Source organism: Cervus elaphus, chromosome 15, assembly GCF_910594005.1.
Source record: "Cervus elaphus chromosome 15, mCerEla1.1, whole genome shotgun sequence".
In the NCBI taxonomy this organism is placed as follows: Eukaryota; Metazoa; Chordata; class Mammalia; order Artiodactyla; family Cervidae; genus Cervus; species Cervus elaphus.
Window position 1 is genome coordinate 37,142,437 of NC_057829.1, and position 24,733 is coordinate 37,167,169.

The following is a 24,733-nucleotide window of genomic DNA, read 5'->3' on the forward strand; positions in this document are numbered from 1 at the left end:
GGTGCCCACAAATTTTTGTTTACCCATGCATAGTCAGCATAATGGAATTTCCTTACCATGTATATGGTCCCTATTTTAAATGATATGTATATACTTATGAAGTTTTAATATAACAGAGCTCATTAAAAATAAAAGCAGTGAGAATTCTGTTATTAGCCATATGTGGAGTCTGTTAAAAGTAGATGCCTGGTGAGCCAAAGCGCTCACTGCTCTGAGCACTTCTGAAACTTCCTTTCTGAGCCCTCTGTGAAGCCTGGGGCACAGTTGGTCATGCACCGGTTAGTGGACACCAGAGGTCACCTTCATCTCTGAGGAATGATTTGAGTGTTCAAAGTGGCCTAAAGAAATGAACATGGCAGTCGATATGGGCAAAATCACATTTAGTCAAAAGCCAGCTGTGCCTAGCCAGTAATAAGATTTGCTTTTCTAATCTGGATCAGATGTTGAAGTTGGAAGGAAATGAGAAGGCAGGGGCTGCTCCTGGAGGGATGGTGCCTCTTAATGTGACACCTTTGAACATTGACATTATTTTGGATATGTGAATGGATTCTGATGAACATGTATAGCTATTTACTTTATAGTCATATCTCTTTGTGTCATAAACAAAGCAATCATATGTATGGCTTTTCCCATTGTGTCCCTAGTGGTGGTAGGAGGAGGAGATTTGGGCCTAGAATAATTATAACCTTCTACAGGAAATTCACTCATTTGTGTCTGAATCTTTGTGACCCCGTGGGCTGTAGCCCACCAGCTCTGCCCATGGAATTCTCCAGGCAAGAAAAATGGAGTGTGTAGCCATTCTTGTCTCCAAGGGATCTTCCTGACCCAGGAATGGAACCCGGGTCTCCTGCATTGCAGGAGATTTCTTTACCCTGGTGGCTCAGAGAGTAAAGAATTGCCTACAATGCAAGAGACCTGGGTTTGATTCCTGGGTCAGGAAGATCCCCTGGAGAAGGGAATGGCTACCCACTCCACTATTATTTGCTGGAGAATTCCATGGACAGAGGAGCCTAGGGGGCTACTGTCGCTGGAGTCACAAAGAGTCAGACATAACTGAGTGACTAACACTTTCACAAGAAGTTCAGTATTGGCCCCAAGTAATGAAGATACTAATATAAGAACCTGGAGCCATAGTGAGGATATGTACTCAGAGGCCTTTCCTTCTGTCTCCATCTGGTTAAAATAGCTCCAATGAGAAGAACACACTGCACTTTTACATAAAAAACATTTAAGAAGAAATTATTTAAAATATTATTAAGAACTTAGAAGGTTGTTCAACATACTTCTATCATTATCATAAAACTATAGAGATTAACTCACTGCTTTTATAACTAAAGCAGTGTGGAGGCCTTTGTAATGGAAATAACTGTTATTAGCAGTCAAAAAATTATAAGTAAATAGTGTGGTTTGTCTCCCAGAGTATTTTGTGAGATGATATGAAATCCAGCTCTGTTGAAAATCCAAATGGGAAGTAAAATGTGAGCTGACCTGGATTCTAAACCAAACTCAACTGCTGTTTTTAGATGAACAAATATTTATTGCCTTGATGGCCCTTTTTCTTTCTCTTGCTGATGAAATGAAGGGGTTGTACTAGGAATCTACTTTATGATTCACTCTGGGCCCCTGATATAGCTTGCATTGTAAGTACAGCCCTCCCTCAGCCACACTTCCCTCATCTGCTTTATTTTATCTGACATAGATGGGATAAGATTTCATTTCATCAGAAGTTTCATCTCCTCAAAAGGAAAAGGTTGCAACCTCTGCCCAATTCCACTTACATACTTGTCTGTCTGTGGAGAATGTGGCTCTTTCATCCTTCTTCAGCAGAGTTGTCAGTTCAGTTTTCTACAATTTCACCCAAAGCAGAGCTGAATTTACCTATGGAACCTGTTTTCATGATGAACAAGGGAACTTAATCCAGATAAAACAATGGAACGGATTCCTGGATGCTTGCTCAGCATCGTTAGACAGAAGTAATTGTTATCCTTCAATCACTTTTATCTTGACTCTAACCCATGTGTGTGGCATGAGGGCATTTTTTGCTAGTTACCTTACTTTCTCATTAGTTGGCTGTGACCTCTCATTGTCATCACCTTCTGGAAATCAAAATGTTTTATTTCTGAGATAACATTGCTCTACATCCCAGAAAGGTCAAAGGTACAGGATGTGTGCACTGTCTTCTCTTTATACCCTGTAGGTTGTATAATCCAAGTAAGCTTAGAAACAGATTTCAAACTCAGTATATCTAAGGCAGAACAGATTTTTTTTTTCCTGCAACAGACTTGAATTTCCTGTTTCAGGAATACAGCAATAATCCAGTTTGCCAAACCAGAGATTTGGAAACTATTTTATTTTCCTCACCCAAAAGTCAGATGCAGAAGAGAAAAAAAACAAAGAAAAACCTACCTCTTTTTTTTTTTTTTTTTTTTTTTAGTTGTTCTGTCCTCTGCACCTAGAAAGGTATCTGATATAGAGTTAGCATTAAATATTTGGTGAGTTGACAAATAAATTAATATTCCTCTAGCTCATGAAGAATGGGTGACATCTGATGACCATGAATTGTCATTAGTTACCTTTCTTGTTATCCAGCAAATCCTTCCATCCTCTCACTCTTTTTGACTGCTCACTTGGTTCTGCTCTTTATTATCTCTTGTATTGTGTACTATGCTCAGTCGCTTAGTCGTGTCCGACTCTTCCCAACCCCATGGACTGTAGCCTGCCAGGCTCCCCTGTCCATAGAATTTCCCAGGCAAGAATACTGGAGTGAGTTGCCATTCCCTCCTCCAGGGGATCTTCCCAGGGATTGAATCCACATCTCTTGCATTGCAGAAGGATTCTTTACCACTAATTTTCTCCTCCATCTCTTCTGATTTCTTTTGGTCAATAGACTTTCCACACTGATTCTAGAATGTTTGATTTAATAAAAACATATAGTCATGTTTGTGGCATTACAGGTGGTTTTTGTTCTTTTTTTGTTTTTGTTTTTGTTCTTATAGTTGATTTTCCATAATTCTTGTGATTTATGTATGTAAATGGCATCAACAGAAGAAAGAAAAGAGGTTTTAGGATCATCATTTTTCATTTCCCTTTAAAATTCTTGTTTAAAATTTGTATTTATTTATTTATTCTTGGCTGTTCTGCATCTTTGTTGCTGTGTGTGGGCTTTCTTTAGGTGCGGTGAGTGGGGCGTCTCTCTTCTTGTACTGCATGAGCTTCTCATTGCAGTGGCTTCCCTTATTGCAGAGCATGGGCTGTAGGCATGCAGGCTTCAGTAGCTGTGGCCCACAGGTTTAGTTGCTCTGCAAAATGTTGGATCTTCCCAGGCCAGAGAAATGACCTGTGCATTGGCAGATGGATTCTTAACCACTGGACCACCAGGGAAGTCCTATTCTCCCATTCTGTAAAAATCTTAATAATGTCTTAAAGTAAAAGTGTTAGTCACTCAGTGATGTTTGACTCTTTGCAACCCCATGGATTGTAGCCCATCAGGCTCCTCTGTCTATAGAATTCTCCAGGAAAGAATAGTGGAGTGGGTAGACATTCCCTTCTCCAGGGGATCTTTCCGACCCAGGGATCGAACCTGGGTCTCCTGAATTGCAGATTCTTTACCATCTGAGCCACCAGGGAAGTCAATAATATCTTATGATCCTTGCTATAAAATCTAGACTCAACATGGCATGAAAGATTGTTTGTGGCTCAACTCCCTTGCATCCAACCACCTTAGAATTTATATTCTGTTTCCGTAGCTTCTCACACATGACCCCCCTCTTCCCAACCTTCATACATTTGCAGTTAGTGAGCTATGCCTTCTCGGTCTTTTTGGCAGGTTCACTGTTCTTTCAAGACCCTGCTCAAGTGTCATTGCTTTCCCCACTATTGTGTCTGCTTAGTACCCGCAGCAAAGAACACAGTGTATTGTAACAGAATTGGCCTGTTTACTTCACAAACAGAAAGTGAACATCTTGAAAGCGGGGCAGTATCTAGTTTGTCTTTCAACTTCAGTTTTCAGCTGAGTGGCAACTCAATATTTGTTGAATGAGTGAAAAATTTATCCAGCAACAATATCATTCCTCTTGGGGAAAGTAACTCCTAAAGGATGCCTTTATAAATAATCAACACAGCTTTTTTTCTTGGGTGGGAAAACAGACCTCTCACACATGTTGATTTTGGTTTAATACCAGAAAGGATATGTTACTGTGAGAACAAAAACAACAAAAAAACCCATCAAATATTGTTATAGGAAACATCTCTTACTGTAGCCCAGCTGTGTGCATTGCTACTTTAGAACAGTGTTTTTAAATGTTTTGTAAAATTGCAGCATCTGAAAGCGAGGCCTGGGACTGCGGTGCTGGCGGCTGCAGGGAGTCCCCTCTGTCATATCTTTCCCATCTGTATAGGCAGCAGCAGGTGGAACCGGAGCTGTTTGGTCTGTGGATTAGTCAATCGCTTTTTCTAAAGACTCTGAGAGGCAAGCTTATTACATTTTGTCTTCAGGTCTTTATATGAAAATACCACTGTGGATAATGAGGCTGTTGTATGCATAATTTAACTTTAGGAAGCCTAAATTCCCTGCAAGGCAAATTGGTACCTAGAGGCATGCAATTTGCATTGGGATTTCAAGCCCTCCTCCCTTCTATTGTCCCTGGTGTGGTGTTGCTTCTCCCCTAAATTATTTTCCCTTATTCTTTGAATGTCAGATTCAGAGACTGTAACCAGATTACCAGGGTCTCCGTAACTAAAAGTAGCTTCAGAAGCTCTGCAGTGCCTGCTTGACCAGGGCAGAGCCTAGTCCCAGCACTCACGGACGGTCTGCACCACGAAGAGGCTCCTTTGCCTGCTGCCTGCCTCCTGGAGAGGGTGAGGACCAGCCATGCCTGCCTGTGTCCAGAGTGGGCAGGGCTGATCCTCTATGGCTGACTTCACAGATCAGTCTGTCAATCTGTTTAGAGATGGATGGTTAGAGAACTGTCTGTCTGAGTTGCCTCAGGAAGAATTTGGCATCTTGGCTGAATCTTCTAGTGACAGGCTGTTTTGCTCTTCTCTGGGCTAGAGAAGGTGGCTTTGCTGGCATGGGTACCGATTCCATTTTTTAAAGCCTTGCAAGTAAAGATGTGTGTAAATGGATCAAGGGCTCAGGAGAACAATCTGCTGATTGTCTTCTAATATTTCATTTAGCATCTGATGGGTAGTGTTGATTGTGCCGACAATGCATAGAGACTCACATGTTAGTAAATTCTAGCTCTTCAGAAATGATTTCTCCCGGGTAACATGCTTTTATTTTACTAAGATAAACCTTGGAGACATGATTTGTCAATATGTTCACTATAACATTTTTGGATAATTTTGATATTTGCTGACCAGGCCAGTTCACAGATAACTGGAAAAACTTCATGGTGCTTAGCACAGAAACTTAGTCATTTTCAATGTTAACTAGGAACCAAAGAGAAGAGAGAGAAGGAATGAGGAAGAAAAAAGGAAAAGAAAGGCTAGACAGAGAGATGGCATTTTAGCTTGGTGATAAAACTAGAGATCAATTTCAGATCAATTTGTAATTGTAATCAGGAGATCTAAACCAGGCTTAGGGTTCATTGACTATTAAGCTGGGGGAGCTAGAACAAGTCATTGCTTCAGTCTTTAGAATAAATACATTGGACTGGACCATTTATTATCTCTTCAAGATCTAACATTCAGGGAACCTTTCATTTGTCCTCTAAACAAGGTAATTGTGATTATTTTGTTAGCTTATAGGGATGTGTATATTGGCCACAAACAGTATAGCATGTCCTGGGCAGGGAGGGATCCAAGGTCCCTGCAGTCTCCAAATCAGCTATCATTCTTTGAGTTTTTACTATGCCATAGAAACTACATCAAGATCCTTAAATGCATTGTATTTGGTGTTACTTAAAACTATGAAGTAGTTATTTCCCTTCTTTTATAGTTTAGGGTATAACAAATTAACTTGCTTCAGCTCCTTCAGGTGAGAAATGGAAGAGTTGGAATTTGAATGTAGAATCTGCACCTTGAGTTCTGCTTTCTTCTGCCTCTGTAACATCCTGTTTGCCTACTAGTGATCCCAAAGTTTAGGTCTTGAGAAGACAGGAATCCTCCTACTACACTCTTGACTCTTTCAGAGTTGCACGTTGCTAGCAGACACTGAAATAGAGTATAGTGTGTTATGCTAGGAAGAAAGCATATTTGCATAGCTCACACATGAACACTAATTAAAACAGAGTGGCATCATGCATCAAAAGACAGGATTAGAGAGGCAACAGAGATATTTCCATTGACTGATGATGTAAAACTTTTTCTCAGTCTAGTTAACGTGGCTCTTCTTTTCTTGTCCCAAGACCGACAGTTGTTTCCTTGTTGGGACAGTCAGTAAGATTTGTTCCTATTGCTGGATCTCCCAGGGCATCCGAGTGCTATCTGAGTTGGAGATTAATAGCATGACAACACCAATGACAGTTGTGACAGTGATATGTTGCTATAGTGGCAAGAAAAATTTCAAAAAGATAAAGAATTCCATCATCATATAATATTTTAGTAATAGGTATTCTCCTAGCATACTTGAGAACCACTTTCATTCTTCTAGAAATGTGCGTTATAAATTGAATTCACTTTTATCATTATGATCTAATGCATATAGTCATAATCCAAATAGGAATGATTTGCCAAGAATCACCTATGTTGTGAAATGAGAAGATGTAGTTATTCAGTGCTCATGATATGTCATACACTGTACTGTTTTACAATAAGGATAAAAATACTAGGACTAAAAATTAGAATATTTTCTTCCCATCATCACACTTCAGTATGACATCCAGATAGATATGTGGTTGAGCCTAGGAAGGTGAAGAATGTGTAAGCAGGCGTTATGATTTCAATAAAGCTCAAACAATCTGAGATGAAACAAAATCTTATAGAAAAAAGACAGGAAGATTTGAATATAAGGACCTATATTGTTTAGGTAGTTCTGGCTTTCTAAATGTTTTCATAGGATTTTATTGAAGAAATTGGGTTCTGTATTGACATTTACGTTTGCTTTGCAGACGTTTAAAGTTAAGTACTTCCAATATTCATTGGTGTATATGACGTAATTTATAAATTCAAGACAGTCAAGTAAGAAATGACAAGGTATTGATTTTTGAAAATCCATATTTTCTACTTATGAAAGCATGTGTTCTGTGACTCAGTGAGGAAGGCATATATTTTGGTGAATTGCAACCTGTAGAGAAAGGCTTATTATATTTCTTTACTTTTATGTCACAGAGTTGTACACAGTCATTTGATGATATTTGATATAACATTTGCAATGTAGTATATGCAGAATTATAGAAGTCAAAAATTATTTTAAAATGTCTCTTCTTCCAGTTCCTAGAATAAGCAGTTCCTTCTAGAATACTTTTATTCAGAGTCTTCTGGTTAATATTATAGTGATAATGTATAATAAGAAGCAGAAAAAAAAAAGAGTGCTATGTCTTCATAATTAAAATAAAATATGGATCACTGTGGGAAATATTTTCCGGATGCTTTTTAAAGAGTTTATTTTACTCTCAATCTCTAAATTCTGACAGTGTTGCTTTCAACATTTACTGATCTTTGGTTCCAAATACTCTCTATTTAGCATTGTTTCTGCAAGCATGTGAGGCTTTCCCAGTGGCTCAGTGGTAAATAATCCACCTGCAGTGCAGGAGACAGAGGAGTGAAGTCTCTCCGTCATGTCTGACTCGTTGCAACCCCATAGACTATAGCCTACCAGGCTCCTCTGTCCATGGGATTTTCCAGGCAACAGTACTGGAGTGGGTTGCCACTTACTTCTCCAGGGGATCTTCTTGACCCAGGAATCGAACTTGGGTCTCCCACATGGCAGGCAGAGGCTTTACTGTCTGAGCCACCATGGAAGCCCAGGAGACAACAGGAGATGTGTGTGTGCCCTGGCGGAAGGCATGGCAACCCCCTTCAGTATTCTTGCTGGGAAAATCCCATGGACAGAGGAGCCTGGTGGGCGACAGTCCATGAGGGTCAGACATGACTGAAACAGCTGGGCATACACACACACATCCAAATGTGTACACAATTGGCATAATCACTTTTTATCATAACAAATTTCATGTACTTATGCTTTTTAAAAAATCAAAATGGCCTCAAATGGACGACTCAGATACAAGGGAGGCTAGGGCCTCACTAGTGTCAGTTGGGGTGGGACTTAGTCCTAGATTTTGGAAGGTTCAACAAATCTTGTATAGCTGTGATAAACTTCATTTGGCCATCATGTTATTACACTTTTTTACATATTGTTGCATTAAATTTTCTAAAATATTATTATGCATTTTTGCCTCTATGTTTATAAAGAATATTTGTACATATCTTTTCAGTGATGCTTTTGCCTGGTTTTGTTTTCAGGGGAATGTTGGCCTCATAAAATAAATTCTAGAATGTTCCCTCCTCTTCAATTTTCTGGACAAGTTTGTATAGAATTGGTATTTTTTTTTCTAAAATCTAAGATATAATTGCTTACTGAAGTCATCTGGGATGAAAAATTCTGTAGGCCAGTTTCAACAACATTTCAATTTATTGATGTAGAAAATTAAATAATTAGTTATCTACAGGGTAATTAGTTAGCTATTTCTTGAGTTAATTGATAATTTTTTCCTTTCAATTAATTCATTCATTTCATCAAAGTATTTGATTTTATTGGCATAAAGTTCATAATACATTGACATTTTTCCTTCCGATAGCTCTGGACTCTATAGTGATGTCTTCTCTCTCATTTCTGATATTAGTCATTTTGCATTTTCTTTTATCATTTTTCTCCTAATAACTGAAGGTAAGTTAGTAAAATTTATTGATCTTTAATAAACAAGTTTTAGTTTCATTGCTTTTTCTTTCTTGTCTTCCTTTTTTCTATTTTATTGATTTGTGACATCATAATTGTTCTTTTCTCTATTTTTAATTTGATTTGATTTTGCTCTCCTGTTTCTTAATATGGAAACTAAGACCATTAGAATGAGGACTTTATTCTTTTCTAATGCAAGTTTCTAATGCTATAAATGTCCCTCAAAATTCTGCTTTAGTTACATACATCCCACACATTTTACATGCTCTTTTTCATTTTCAGTTAATTTAATATTCTTTCTAATTTATTTTAATTTTTTCTTTTGTTGAATTATTTAGAAGTGTACATTTAATTCCCAAATATTTGCGCATTTGCCAAATGTCATTTTCTAAAATTTCTAACCTAATTTCACTGTGGTCAGAGAACATACATTTTATGAGTCAACTCCTTTTAAATATATTGAGACATTTTTAGGTACTAATAAATGATATATCTGATAAATATCTCATGTATAGTAGGGAAAAAAGTGCTTATCTTCTATTGTTGGTTGAAGTGTTCCATAACTTAATTTTGTCAAGTTGGCTGATACTGTTTTTCACGTCTTATATATCTTTATGGATTTGCTGTCTTCATCTCTCAGTTACTGAGGGTAAGGATTGAGGAACAGGTAGTTATTGTGAATTTGTTGACACCATTCTGTCATACACATTTACAATTGTTGTGGATCCTTAGAGAGTTGTCCCACCCATTTATCATTCTGTGGTGGTGGTGGTTTAGTCCCTAAGTTGTGTCTGACTCTTGCGACCCCATGAACTATATAGCCTGCCAGGCTCCTCTGTCCATGGGATTCTCCAGGCAAGAATACTGGGGTGGGCTGCTATTTCCTTCTCCAGTGGATCTTCCTGACCTGGGAATCGAACCTGGGTCAACTGCATTGTAGGCAGATTTTTTACCAACTGAGCTACAGAGGAAGCCCTGTCATTCTGCAATACCCCTCACATTTTTCTGCTTTTGAAGTCTACCTGTCTGACTTAATATAATGACTCCAGTTTTCACTGGTTACTGTGTGATATGTTTTTACTCATTTATACTTTTAGCTTGTCTATAAATTTTATGTTTAAAGTGGGCTTCTTACAGGCAGCATGTAATTGGGTCGTGTTCTTTTATCTAATCTGATAATCTCTGCCTTGTAATTCATTTGCATTTGCGTTGTTGTCTCATTACCTTTAGTTTCTTGTTTCATTATTTTTATGGTGTCTTTATTAGTATTTTGTAGTTTGTAGGGTGTTTCTTTAACTTTCACTATCTATCTACAAGTGATGTTATGCCACTTAATACATAGTGTATGAATTGTACACAATACACTTTGATTTCTCTCCTTTCAACCTTTATGCTGTCATTATCAAATAGTTTATTTCTAGATTTATGTCAAACTTCACAAGACTTTGTTATTGTTTATGCTTTAAACATTTGATTATATTTTGAAGTATTTTTTTAAAGAAAAAAGATGTCTTTATATTTACCCACATAATTGCTATTTCCAGTGCTCCATATTCCTTTGTGCAGACTCAGAGTTCTGGCTGGTATTTTTCTTTTGCCTGGAGGTCATCTTTTATTATTTCTTGTGGTGAAGTTCTGCAGCTGATGAATTCTTAACCACTGTATGTCTGAACATGGCTTTATTGCACCTCTGTTATCAAAATATATTTTTGTTGAGTAAAGAAGTCTAGTTTAACTATTTTTGTTGGTTTCTCTTTGATTTTTCCTTTCAGTTTTTTAAAGATTTGTTCCAATGATGATGGTTTAGTTGCTAAACCATATTTAACTCTTGTGGTCCAAGGATTGTAGCCTGCCAGGAATCTCTATTCATGAGATTTCACAGGCAAAAATACTAGAGTGGATTACCATTTCCTTTTTGAGGGGATCTTCCTGACCCAGGGATCGAACCCAGGTCTCCTGCATTGCAAGAAATCTCTTGCATTGCAGGCAGATTCTTTATCAACTGAGCCACTTCCCCTACTGACAGAAATTTCACTGTTTCTGACAAGAATCCTGCTGTCATTCAGAAATCTGTTCTTCAGTACATAACTTACATTTTCTCACTGGGCATTATTAAGATTTGCTGTCCATTGTGTTATTGTAGAAAGTTGAATATGATGTACCTTTACATAGTATTCTTCATCTTCTTATGCTTGGAATTTATTAAGCTTCATGACTGTAGATTTATAGTTTTCATCAAAATTTTCAAAATTTGGCTCTTATATTAAAATTATTTTCTGTCCTTCTCTTCTTGGGGAACTCCAATTCATGGACATTTAGACTCTAATCCCAGAAGCAGAATTGGAGTGAGGATAGCATATGGTACTATAAAACCCAGTACATGGGCTGAGAATCAGTGGTAAGACTGGAGAAGCTACAGGGGCCAGATGGATGCCCTTCATAGGTAACCTGCATGTCATTCCTAGTTTGTCTGTGGGAGAGGCTGACTCAGCGGTAGATGTGCCTGGGCTTTCAGTTTGAAGATACTTGGGGCTACAAGTGAGAAAGTTTGAAAAATGCAGGGATTAAATATAATCTGTTCTGTCTTTCATCTTCATTAATACAATTTTCCTTCACTATTGTAATAATTTTCCAAGCAATGGCACCCCAAATTGGTTAGCTTTGGAGGAGGTAGAGATATGCATGCATTATGGAGATTTAGGGACCATCATTTTCTAATCACAAAGCCTCAGATATGCTGGCAAACCAAATTCAGTTGCCTTGTGTACCTTTCTTCGTGTCCACACGATGGCAAACATTTTCTATATATGTCTCCTTACATAGACCAAAGTATATGAACAGTCATATGGCATGTTGATTACCTAGGGCTTCTGTAACAAAATATGTGACTTCAGTCACACCCCTTAGTGGTTAGAGAAACATTCTAGACAGAAGCGTTAAATCCATTTTTTTTCTTTCTTTCTTTTTTCTTTTCTTCTTTTTACCATTTGGCCACTGTCTTCACCATCCATAAATGCAGAGGAAGATGGTTTTTAGACCACCACCCCCACAGTCTCTTGTCAAATCTGTGAATGGATTGAGTAAAGGTTGCTCAATTTCTGTTTACCTCACCATAAATGTAGGGTTAGGGGCCTGCAACTGCCTTGGAATGATTTCAGGAGGCTTCACTATGTCCAGTCATCTCTTATTCTCACACGTACCTTCCATGGTGCCTGGCACATCACTGCTCAATACAACCATTTGAATAAATGAAAGAGCAGATGACACCTATTCAAGTACCCATGCTGGAGGAGAATGTGTGGGTGCATGCTAGAGGTTGATGAGTCAGGAATTTAAAGTTAGAATTTATTTATTCCTGCAGATTGCTTTAGCACTGCCTATTTTTGAAATTCGTAGATTCCTTTGTTTATAGTACTTTTTGGTAACCGATCTGTTTTAAGAAATCAAAGAAAGTTCATGCAGACTGAAAATTGGAGCCATTTTCTGCACACTTTCCCTGCGCTAAGAAGCGTAGATGTAAAGCACAGTGAAGGATAAAATTATTGGACAGCTGAGGGCCATGCAGTCCCAGAGATGGCTGTTCCAGGAGCATGGGAGGAAATGTCAGCTCTTTCCATTTTTACAGAGGTATTTTTAGACTGGCTTCTTTTCTCCTTGGCTCCTGTCCGGGTGCTGCTTTATTATTGTGAAGCTGAATTCTACTGAAAACATAAGCGTTTTTAAAAAAGAGTTATTTCTATTAAAGCAGAGTCTATGTTACTTCTTTTTTTTTCTATTTTATTTACTTATTTTTAAAAAATTAATTAATTTATTTTAATTGGAGGTTAATTACTTTACAATATTGTAGTGGTTTTTGCCATAATTGACAAGAATCAGACATGGGTGTACATGTGTTCCCCATCCTGAACCCCCCTCCCACCTCCCTCCCCCTCCCATCCCTCAGGGTCATCCCAGTGCACCAGCCCTGAGCACCCGGTCTTATCCGTCGAACCTGGCCTGGCGATCTATTTCACATACGGTAATATACATGTTTCAATGCTATTCTCTCAAATCATCCCACCCTCACCTTCTCCCACAGAGTCCAAAAGTCTGTTCTTTACATCTGTGTCTCTTTTGCTGTCTTGCATATAGGGTCATCGTTACCACCTTTCTAAATTCCATATATATGCATTAATAACTGTATTGTTGTTTTTCTTTCTGACTTACTTCACTCTGTATAATATGTTCCAGGAGTCTATGTTACTTCTATATCCATTATGTTCTCTTATGAAAGTCTCATCTTTCCTGGGAGTTTGATTAACATTTCTACTGAATTTTTTTTTTTTTTAATTTCTTTTGTCTCAGTTACCTACAGCGATTGCTTGGATTTTTTTTTAAGAAATGATTTGAAATTACATTTTAGAAGCACATTATTAATTTGGGACAGATTGAAAGGGCAGACAGTGAAAAGTAAAAGTGAAAGTAGCTCAGTCATCTCTGACTCTTTGTGACCCCATGGACTGCACAATCCATGGAATTCTCTAGTCCAGAATACTGGAATGGGTATCCATTCACTTCTCCAGGGGATCGTCCCAATCCAGTGATTGAACACTGTTGTTAGTGTCCTGCTACATGTTGAGTCATTTTTGCCATATTTGCCTTAATTTTTTCATGATTACAAGTACATAATACACTTATTTTTTATCTTTAATATATCTACCATTATATTATAGTTATATTAACAGATATTTCAAAAGTATCACTTATCATAACTTATCTATAACTTCATAACTCCAGTGTGTGACTCCAGTAAATTTATTTAATGATTCCATCATTGGAAATATGTATGATTTTAACATTTCTCTTCATATAGTTAATATGGCAGTACATACCTTTGGACAAAACATTTTTCCATATTTAGGATGCTTTTCTCTAGGCAGACTCCATCTAGAATTACTAGGTTAAAAATGAGAAACATTTTGATGCCTTTTGATAAATAATGTTTCTTCTAATCTGTTGTCCTGTCATGGGCACCAGATCCTTGACTACAGTTGCAAGTTTATCCATCTGGCTTCTTATGCAATCAGTGTAAATATATACCAGCTTAACATCTGAAATATAATGATGTACATTGGGATTCTTTGCATAATGTACCTTTCTGTGAAAATAGCATTGGTGATGACCTTCAGCAGATTTGACTGAGGAAATGAGTCTATTGTCCACTCCTCCATTTAACATCTTGGCTTCAGCCATGAGCCAGCCCAGTCTGTGGTTTTTACTGAACAGTATCCCAGGCTTGCTCTGTTGTCTCTTGGCTTTTGTATCTGTGATTAGACTTATATAACAGAACCAACCATATTCTTAAATGGCTCTAAAACTGGGCTCATTTTATTTTACTGCTGTCCTAGGGATTTAGCTCTGTTCCAATGCAGATATGGCAAAGTCCCTACTATCACTACCTCTGCCCAGGAATATCTGCTGGACCTGGTCTCCCCTTGTTCATGCATTGGTGTCCACCTCCTCCCCCTCCTTTCACTTGTTCCCTTTTCTTCTCTTATTCTTGGCCTGGCACTTATGCAAGTAGAGGTGATTTTATAGCTTCCCTGAGCTTTTCATGAAAAAGGAACCATTTCCAGATTGAATGCTATTTTTACCAGTCTGAGTTGTGTAAAAAGCTTTGGTTCTCTGATACTTTCTGGACCATTCTATTAGCATTGCCCTATACTGTAGACGCCTGGGTTTGATTTTAACTCAGCATTTCCTAAACTATGCATCTATGGAAATGAAATTTCAATGGAAGCCAGGAATAAAGGTTCCCATGGTCAAATAAGCTGTGAAATGTGCTTCCAAAATTTCCCTCTTGAAGATTTGCACTCACATTACCATATTTGAAGGGTTGGAGGCATCAGAAAGAAAGGAAATGCTTTAACCTAGTCTTTCCCCACTGAAGACCTGTTTGTGTTGTTTTGTTTTTCATTTTTGCTTTTGTTTCTCTGCTTATTTGTTATAACTATCCCTAGAGTAATTTTTCCTGAAAACCTTCTTGGAAAAATCTGCTTTGATCATTCAGGCTGTTTATAAATGTGGCTGAAAATAAATGTTCTCCACAGTTGGAGCTGGAATGTGTACATATTGCTGTTGAGCCTATCAGAACCCTTCAGACATTTGGAAAATACAATATCCATGCAGTACTGGCTGACTGCAGTGGAGAAGGGAGAAAGCTGAACACAGGTAGGGTGAACAAGCAGGAACAGATAGAAGCCTAGGACTTTGACCTCCATGTGTTCTGTGGGCAGAGAGCCAGTGACTACCCACAGCTGAGAAGTACATGAATTTCATGGGCAATTGTTTGCCCACCCGTTGGAATGCTTTAGGTTTGATTTATCTGAGCCATATTCCTGTAAAGCTGTCTGTCACCCAAAGGGAATGATAAGAATGTTTTAAGTACTAGAGAGGGCTCATTGATTTCGTTGGAGCCACAGTGCTCATCCTTTCACAGCTGTGAAACTACTTTGCTGTGAAATAGAATTTCAGTTGGATGCAAAATTAATCAGCTTTCACAGTTCTAATTTTTGACTAGGACACTATGTCAGTGTGTTTGGCACACGCTGAGTTTGAGTTTGAAAGTCTACACCTTACATTTGTGTAGCATCGTGACACTACCACCTGTCTGTCAGATGCCACAGGGAACAAGAGAATTGGGGAGTTGACAGTTTCTCTTCTGCCAGTTGGGCTCTTCCTTGTGACTTAGATCCAGGAATGCTGTAGAAGGGACCTTAGTGGCTGTCTAGGCCAGCCTTCTGCCCCATGGAAGAAATCATGGTTCTATAGACCCATGATTAGTGGCCAGACCACCCTGTGCTTTCACATACCTATAATCGCGGGAATCTACCACCTTACAAAGGAGCCCGGTACATTTTTCAATCACATCTAGGCTTCGTGTAATTTTTTCCTTTCCTGGATAAGCCAGAAAAGGCATATTCCATGTTGCCTTAGCTCTGTGCTGGCGTGAGTTCAATATTGCAGAGACAGTTACTTGTCTTATCTTTGATGGCTCTGATGTGATCAATTTGTGGTATTTTGATTTTGGATGCTTGGGAGATCCATATATAGAGAAAAAGTGACTTTTGTGATCTGATGCTATCTGCCAAAACCCAGTCTCTTTAGGCAACTTTAAATTAGAAAGATACACATGTCTTCACAAGAAAGAGGATTAGGCAAACATTGGCATTTATATTTGGTGCAGTATCTGCACCCTAACCAAAAAGAAAAGGAAAAGACTTTTTTTTTTTTCTTTTCTTATATAGGCAATCATACAGAAAGGATCAACAATCAGCTTCTTTAACATATTTTTTTTTTTTTAATTTTTCAAAATCCTACTTGCAAAGGGGAAACAGCCTGTTTACAAAGAGCTTTCAGTTTTGTAGTAAAATATAATGGAATGAACATGCTCAGCTGTGTTTGTTGATGTGATATATGCCTGCCTTTGCTTCTACAGAAGGTTAAACGATCTGTGATGATGAGGGAGACAAAATGAGTGAATCATGGCCCGTGCTGTCAAGGAGCTCAGGATCTCCCTGGTGGGGAGCAGAAATGATAAACACCCACCAAAATAGCTGGCACTCAAGACAGAGAGTAATGCATGCTATAATAACGAAATCAGCTGAGTGCTGAGGAGGCAGGAAGGAGGCCAAGGTTAATGCCAAGTGGGAGGACTCAGGAAGAGTGCACACCTGAACTGACTCTGAGTTGTCTGTGGGGAAATGGATGGGCATTCTAAAGGCAGAGCTTAATGGGAGAGCATTGCCACATGGATGCATTTTCCTAGAACAGCTCCGGCTTTGGGATATGGAAGCTTTTCAGTCCCTGCAGTCAACATTCTCCAAGGACATTTTCCCCTGTGCTGTGCTTGATCCAGAGCTAAGGTTTTGAGGGATTCGTGTGTTTACATTATTAGTAGGTTCGTTTCATTTTAACAAAATTTATATTTATTTATTTATTTTATTTTTGGCTGTGCTGGGCCTTCGTTGTTGCCCGGGCTTTTCTCTGGTTGTGGTGTGCAGGCTTCTCATTGTGGTGGCTTTTCTTGTTGTGGAGCATGGGCTCTAGAACACAGGCTCAGTAGTTGTGGAACATGGGTTTAGTTGCTCCGAAGCATGTGGGATCTTTCCGGACCAGGGATTGAATCCGGGTCTCCTTTATTGGCAGGCAGGGAAGCCTGATACCTATACCGGTAGGATAGTTTTAAATAAATATCTCATAATGTTGCAATTTAAGTTTCTGGACTGTTCTCTCACCTGCTCAGAATACCCGCAGGTAGGCCCTCCTGCTTCATATTTACACCCTGCCTTGACTCTTCATTTGGGGTAGAGTCTCAGTGTATGTCTTCTATTTCTTTGTGGAACACTGTCTTGATTGAGACAGGGAGGGGAAAAAGAAAAGCAACAGTGGTCTTTTGGAGGGCTTCAATCAGCCTGCCTCGCTGAGAACAGTAGGAGAAGGACCCAGAGGAGGAGGGCTAGGCCTTTCAATCTATGAGTGCAAACAGCAGTCCCTCCAAGGCAAATAAGATGTGTAAATAAGAGCAATAGTCTCTCAATGTGGAAATTCTCAATAGGCACTCATATTCATTTGTTACTTTTTCCCCAAAATATAAAAAGAGTACCTGCTAGTGTCAGGAGTTGCTCTTTCAAATTTCACAGTCTGGGGAAGGGGAGAGAAACATGTAAACTAGCCTTTTCAATGAAGCCAGATAAGGGCTGGGACAAAGGGAATATGGGATGCTGGGCCTTTGAGGGCGGATAAGAGAGGCTGCAAATAATAACTTGAGAAGAGGATATCTGAGCCAAGCAAGAATCAGGGGGGCTAAGGAGAGGGACTTTTTTTTTAAATTAATTATGTGTACTCAGTGCATAGTTTTTGTGAAGAAAATGGTCCATTTACCTTTATTAAGTTTACTTTGTAGTTAATTCTCTGAATGACCTTGAGGATATATGTATTTGATACACAATTAATATGAGATGGACACGGATATCACTGCTACATGAGTGTGTGCAGCAACAAAGACACGGAAGTGTTAATGACGTTCGTCCAGTCTCACTAGAGCCTGGAGATTTTTCAGTCATCTAACAGAAAAACATGCATTTCTTCTAAAACTCTCAATACAAATGAATTTAAGCTCACTTTACATTAAGGTATACATTTTGGAAGCAGCGAATCCAACAAAAAGATATCAGAGCTCAAAGGAAGGGCTAACATTTCTTGAATACATATTTGTGTTTTCTGTGTGTTAGTTTAGTGAGTCCTCATAAAAACTTGTCTGATATTGTTGGCTACCTGCTCACGTTTTCTCCTCTGTGGCCTCGCCTTCTGACTGCGTTCCAGGTTGTTCTGGCAATCAGTCCATTCCCCATGTGGCTGTGTGCTTTTCCTAAGCCGCTCAGAGGAATGCCAGTCCCCATGCTGGAGACTGCTTAAGAGGTGGCCAGGTGATGCAGTTCTGTGCAAGATTCTGTCTAGAAGTGATGTGTAAAGTCATGACAGCTACTTGTAATGAGGGCGCCTCGCTTAAGGAGAAAGCCAGTGGTGGCTGAGCATGATGATTCCTGGGTCCATCCCGCTTCCATTTAGACACTGAGTTTGACAGCCCAGGAACCACCTCTTGTTAAGCGGGATAATGTTATTTTCCTTTTGATTTACGCCATTTTGAGTTGAGTTTTTGGTACTCTCACCAAAATCACTCTAATTGGCATGGGTGCAAACTCTCATCATCCCCATTTCATAGATAAAAGGACTGAAGGTTAAAGATATTAAGTAACCTATCCAAGATCTTACAACTAGTTAAGTATCCGAATCAGGATCACATTGAAGTCTATCTTATTTCAAAGTTTACTGCTTTAGTTTTTGGCTGTGCTTCTCCTGCATATATATATATATATTTGAAATAGATAACACCAAAGCACTTAAATCCATGTCAAACATTTTGAACAGTTCAGATATATAAAATATGTAATTTGTAAAAAAGCTACCATCTGCCATCTTTTATTTAGCAGTTGGGGATCTTTCTCTGTAAAGGGTCAGGTAAGTAGATGTTTTTGGCTTTTTAGGCCTTGTGGTCTCTACTTAACCAATTGTAGCTCAAAAGCAGCCATAGATGATGTATAAACAAATGAGCTTAGCTGTGTCCAAAACAATTTCACTTACAAAAACAGGCTGTGGCTCAAATTTGGCCCCTGAACCATGGTTTTCTGACCCCAGTTCTTTTTTATTTATTATTATTATTTTATTTATTTGGAGCATAATTTCTTTACAATGTTGTATTGGTTTCTGCTTACAACAGCATGAATCAACTATAAGTATACATATATCCAAGTAAAATACATCCCCTTCCTCTCGGATCTCCTTCTCCCCACATCCTATCCCTCTAGGTCGTCGCAGAGCACTGAGCTGAGCTACCTCTCTATACAGCAGTTCCCACTAGCTATCTATTTTGCACAGAGTAGTTTATATATGGCAATGCTACTCTCTCAATTCGTCCCACCCTCTCCTTCTCCCCTCATAGCTCAGTTGGTAAAGAATCCGCCTGCAATGCAGGACACCCTGGTTCAATTCCTGGGTCGAGAAGACCCCCTGGAGAAAGGACAGACTACCCACTCCAGTATTCTTGGGCTTTCCATGTGGCTCAGCTGGTAAAGAATATGCCTGCAATGCAGGAGACCTGGGTTTGATCCCTGGGTTGGAAAAATCCTCTGGAGAAGGGAAAAGCTACCCACTCTAGTATTCTGGCCTGGAGAATTCCATGGACTGTATAGTCCATGGGGTCACAAAGAGTCAGACATGACTGAACAACTTACACTTTTCACTTTCACACTTTCTCCTCCCACTCTGTTCACAAGTCCATTCTCTATACCTGCCCTGCAAATTGGTTCATCTGTACCATTTTCAGGATTCCATGTATACATGTTGATATGTAATATTTGTTCTTCTCTTTCTGGCTTACCTTACTCTGTATGACAGATGCTAGAATAATTCATATCACTACGAATTACCTGATTTCATTCCTTTTTATGGCTGAGTAGCATTCCTTTGTATATATGTACTACATCTTCTTTATTCATTCATCTGTTGATGGGCATTTATGTTGCTTCCATGTCCTGACTGTTGTAAATAGTGCTGCAATGAACATTGGAGTACATGTGTCTGACCCCTGTTTTTTATGAACTAAATCTGATTCTTGATTAAGGGTCACCAATGGGGATGGATAAAAGGGGGTGTTACTAGGTGTATGCAAGAAAGTCACACCAGAAAAAAGAGGAGGCCGGGAGTCCCAGTGTGGGAAGGAAAAAAGATTTTCCCCTTTTGCCAAAATTTGAGGTGTCAAAGAGGGTGATTATGTTTCTCTTTGTAGTGCTGGTTGGGGAATAGCTTAAGTGGTGCTAGTGGTAAAGAATCTACCTTCCAGTGTGGGAATCGCAAGAGATGTGGGTTCAATCTCTGAATCTGGAAGATCCCTTGCACCTGCTCCATTATTCTTGCCTGGAGAATTTAATGGACAGATGAGCCTGTCAAGATACAGTCCATGGGCTCGCATAGAGTCGGACACAACTGAGTGACTGAGCATACAGGTAAAAAGAGGGGAATCTCATGACTTCTTCCCTTAGAGAAGCAAAATTGGAGGGTGGCTAGCCTCTCATCTATACTTTATTTGGGGTTTATGTTAAAAATTCCAAATCGTCTCAACATTGGTTTCATTATTGAATGATCCACAAACACTTTAATACATAGCAGCTCTTTCTGAAAATGAAGAGATAAGGGTCGGAAATGAACAGATGATTATAGCTATTTGATTTCAGCTTTAATTGCTTTCCAACAGGCACAGAGAATGGACCAATTTTCGCAAAACAATATTTGTTCTGAAACAGAGGTCTGAGGGTAAAGTTTTGTCAATATTGCAAAGTGATTGGGGAAGTACATGATGGGTTTCCCTTCTTTTTCAGATTGCTTGCAATGTGTGCGCCCTCTCTTTCAAAATCATGGCATGAAATTGACTGTGACTTTTATGCAGGATCTAAGATATTGAACAATATTTGTCTCCTTTTATCTATTGATGCACTGAAAACTAAAAGCTTATATAGAAAGCCAAGGTGAAAAGACAGGAATGTTTTTACTTCTTCTGCCTTCTGACACTTGCTGATCAACATTATGTCTCTATGGATTTGTTTATTCTAGATATCTCATATAAATGAAATCATGTAAGATAGCCTCTCGTCTAGCTTCTTTCATTAAGTATTACACTTTTAAGGTTCATCTATGCTGTAGCATATTTCAGTACATTATTACTTTTATTGGTGAATAGTATTCCTGAATATAACATTTTTTTTATCCATTCATCACTTAATGCTTTCATGTTGGGACTATGCATATGCTTCTATGAACATTCATGTACATGTATGGGCATTTGTTTTTCATGAACCTTTGTTTTCAGGTGTCTTGGGTGTGAACTTAGAAGTATAATTGCTGGTTCATATGATAACTTTGCTTAATATTTTGAGGAATTGCCAAACCATTTTTCAAAGCAGTTGCACCATTTTTCTTTCTTACCAGCAGGATATGTTTTCAGTTTCTTCAAATTATCTTTGCCAACACTTGCTAGTGTCATTCTAGTGGGTGTGAGGTGGTATTTCAGATGGTTTTGATGTCTATTTCCATAATAATTAATGCTGTTGAATATCCTATCATATGTTTTTAGATATATGTGTATATTCTTTGAAGAAATTTCTAATCAAATAGAAAGTAATATTTTTAAGGAGAAAATTCACAGGATGAAATTAATATTTACTGGAAGTTAGTACTGCATTGGGTCCTTTCAACTGTTATAAAAATTGGTAATGAGTAATTTTATAATATTTTAAAATAAAACAGAAAAATTAAGAACTGATTGAAAAGCAGGTGGACATGGTTGAGCCCGAGTCAAACAAGATCAATAGACTTTTCTTTTGTGCCATGTGTATTCCAACCATCTATCTCTTGTTTACATTTTCACAGATTAGTAAGATAATCATGACTGAATGAGTCTTTCTCTTCTCTGACATAAGAAAAAAACATAAATAAATAAAAATAATAAATAAATTTAAAAAAATAAATAAAAACTTTTGAGTAGTAACACAAACAAATCTTTATTCTTTTCCTGAGAGCTGTGTAATAGTAGATTTGTAGACTGCACTTGTGACATCATTTGGTCTAGTAATTGATGGAGACACCCCTCTCTTTATTGATCTAGTCTTTTTAGTGTGTGCTAGGTCACTTCAGTCATGTCCAGTTCTTTGCCTGACAAGGCTCTGTAGCCTGCCAGTCTCCTCTGTCCATGGGATTCTCCAGGCAAGAATACTAGAGTGGGTTGCCATGCCCTCCTCCAGGGGATCTTCCTAATCCAAGGATAGAACCCGTGTCTTTTATGTCTTATGCATTGGCAGGCAGATTCTTTACCACTAGCACCACCTAGCAAATGGGAAATCTATGAGCTGCCATTTGAGGAATATTTTAATATTTGAAATTCTGTAGCCATATCCAGTCTCTAAACCTGTGCTAAGAAGTAAGCAGATTCTGAGTTTGTGAGTACATTTGCCACCCCTCTCCCCTGCCTGGCACTTAGTGGGGTCTGGGTACTTGGCAGTTACACATGCCTGGTAGTTCCTGGAGGCAGCCACATGCTTTATAATCTCTGAACTGAGTTCCTCACATCCACCCCAGGAACTAGTGCAATACTCAAGAGTCTTATAGGAGGAGCCTAATGACAGATTGTTAAATAAATAAATGATTTTAATTGGCATCATATGCAGAGTCATTGTAGAATGTGGTATGTTGGTACTTAATAAATATGTGTGTTGACTTACTTAGCAAAAGGTAAATGAGGGAAAGAAGTGCTTAGTATGCCATTACAAGACCCATTACCAGTCATCATTCCTATTTCTCATTCAGGTTTCATGGAACCCCATTAATTATACATCCTAATGTATTTAATTTATTCAGAATGCTGATAAGCTACAGAGTTTGAATGAAAACTCAGATTTCCAAAGGTATGTTACAAACATTATGAGATATTTTAGGCTAAGCACACATAGCTACACGTACTGAGGCCAAAGCCCAGTGGTACAAAGAACCTAATCTTTCCCCTTTCACTTGGGATGATCCCTACACTGTTACTCAGAAGCTGAACAGTGGTGTAGAGGATGTCTTTCTAAAGAAGTGGAATTAGTTATCTGTAGGAGGTTTGGGGGAAAATGCAATTGTTTTATAACCTGATTGCATATCCCTAAGACCTAAAGGTTGTCAAAATGATAAATGACTTAGTGACAATGAATTCTAGGTTGTCTGGTTTGAAAAGTGGCATTTTGGGGGTTAACTCTGCATTATTGAGCACTTATATTTTGAGGTAGCAATTTTTCTGTCTTTTCCCTTCATCTTTTTTTTTTTTTTTTTAATTTGGATATGTTGAACTTCAAGTGCGTTAAGTTTCCAAGGACTCTTGACGTTTAGTGCATTTCTGCTGACCCTTCGTGTCTTCTTGGTCCTGATACTTGGGTTGCACATTTGCATTTCTTCTCACTGCCATGTGTTCGAGGAAATTGTAGCTGTTCCATCTGATTTAGCATTTCTTTATCAACTCTTGTGTATCTAGCAATATGGTAACTGAGGTGGGGGCTGGAGATGCACGACAGCTTGAAGACATAGACCTGGTACTTAAACATGGCTTTTACAGTTCTTAATATCATTTTTGTAATTTTTGATGTCAGCCAAAGTGGGTACTCCCTAAAGTCTCTTTGAAAGTTTCTTTGGGAAACTTCTCTTTCTTATTTTATTTTTAATTGCAGGATAATTGCTTTATGGTATTGTGTTGAACAATGTGAATTGGCTGTAAGTATATATATAATCCCCTCCCTCCTCAGTCTCCCTTCCAACTCCCCACCCAACCCCTCTAGGTCATCACAGGGCACCAGCAGAGCTCCCTATGCTATAGAGCAACTTCCCCAGCTTCCTACAAGCTATCTATTTTACATATGGTGGTGTATATATTGTCAATGCTGCTCACTCAATTCATCCCACCCTCTCCTTCCCCCAGGCTTCCCTGGTAGCTCAGTTGGTAAGGAAGCCTCCTGCAAGGCAGGAGACCCTGATTTGATTCCTGAGTTGGGAAGATCTACTGGGAAAGGCATAGGCTACCCACTCCAGTATTCTTGGGCTTCCCTAGTGGTTCAGACAGTCCAAAGAATCCGCCTGCAATGTGGGAGACCTGGGTTCGATCCCTAGGTTTGGAAGATCCCCTGGAGGAGGGAAGGGCTCCCCACTCTAGTATTCTGGCCTGGAGAATTCCATGGACAGAGGAACCTGGGAGGCTACAGTCCATGGGGTTACAAAGAGTCAGACAAGACTGAACATCTTTCACTCACTTTACTCCTTCCCCTGCTGTGTCCATACGTCTGTTCTCTACATCTGCATTTCTATTCCTGCCCTGAAAATAGGTTCATCAGTGCCATTTGGGAAACTTCTCTTGATTGACTTTTTTTCACACCTAGAATTATAGGGAAGGTCCCAAGGATGGAGGTGGTGGCTGGGATAGGGTCAGGATTGAGGGTACCATGCTAAGTGAAATAAGTTAGAAAAAGACAAATACTATATAATATCACTTTTATGTGGAATCTAAAAATTCCAGACTTAAAGAAACTGAGAGTAGAATGATGGTTCTAATCTCCGTCTCTCAATGAATTCTAGTTAAGCACACAGTAGAACATGTTTCCTATGCAAAGACAACATTAAGGTTAAGTCTAGTTATCATCTGAACTCACTCTCTAAGCCATTCTTACACAGAAAGGAGTGTGGAGCCCAAAGACACTGGTGTTCTCTCTTTGGACTCTTACATTT

The 24,733-nt window shown here is 38.8% G+C and overlaps 1 protein-coding gene across 7 annotated transcripts in view; it reads left to right on the forward strand.

Moving 5' to 3' along the window:
• The window catches only part of NRG3 (neuregulin 3), a 1,171,842-nt gene that overhangs the window by 476,247 nt on the left and 670,862 nt on the right, over positions 1–24,733 (forward strand). The window lies entirely within an intron of this gene.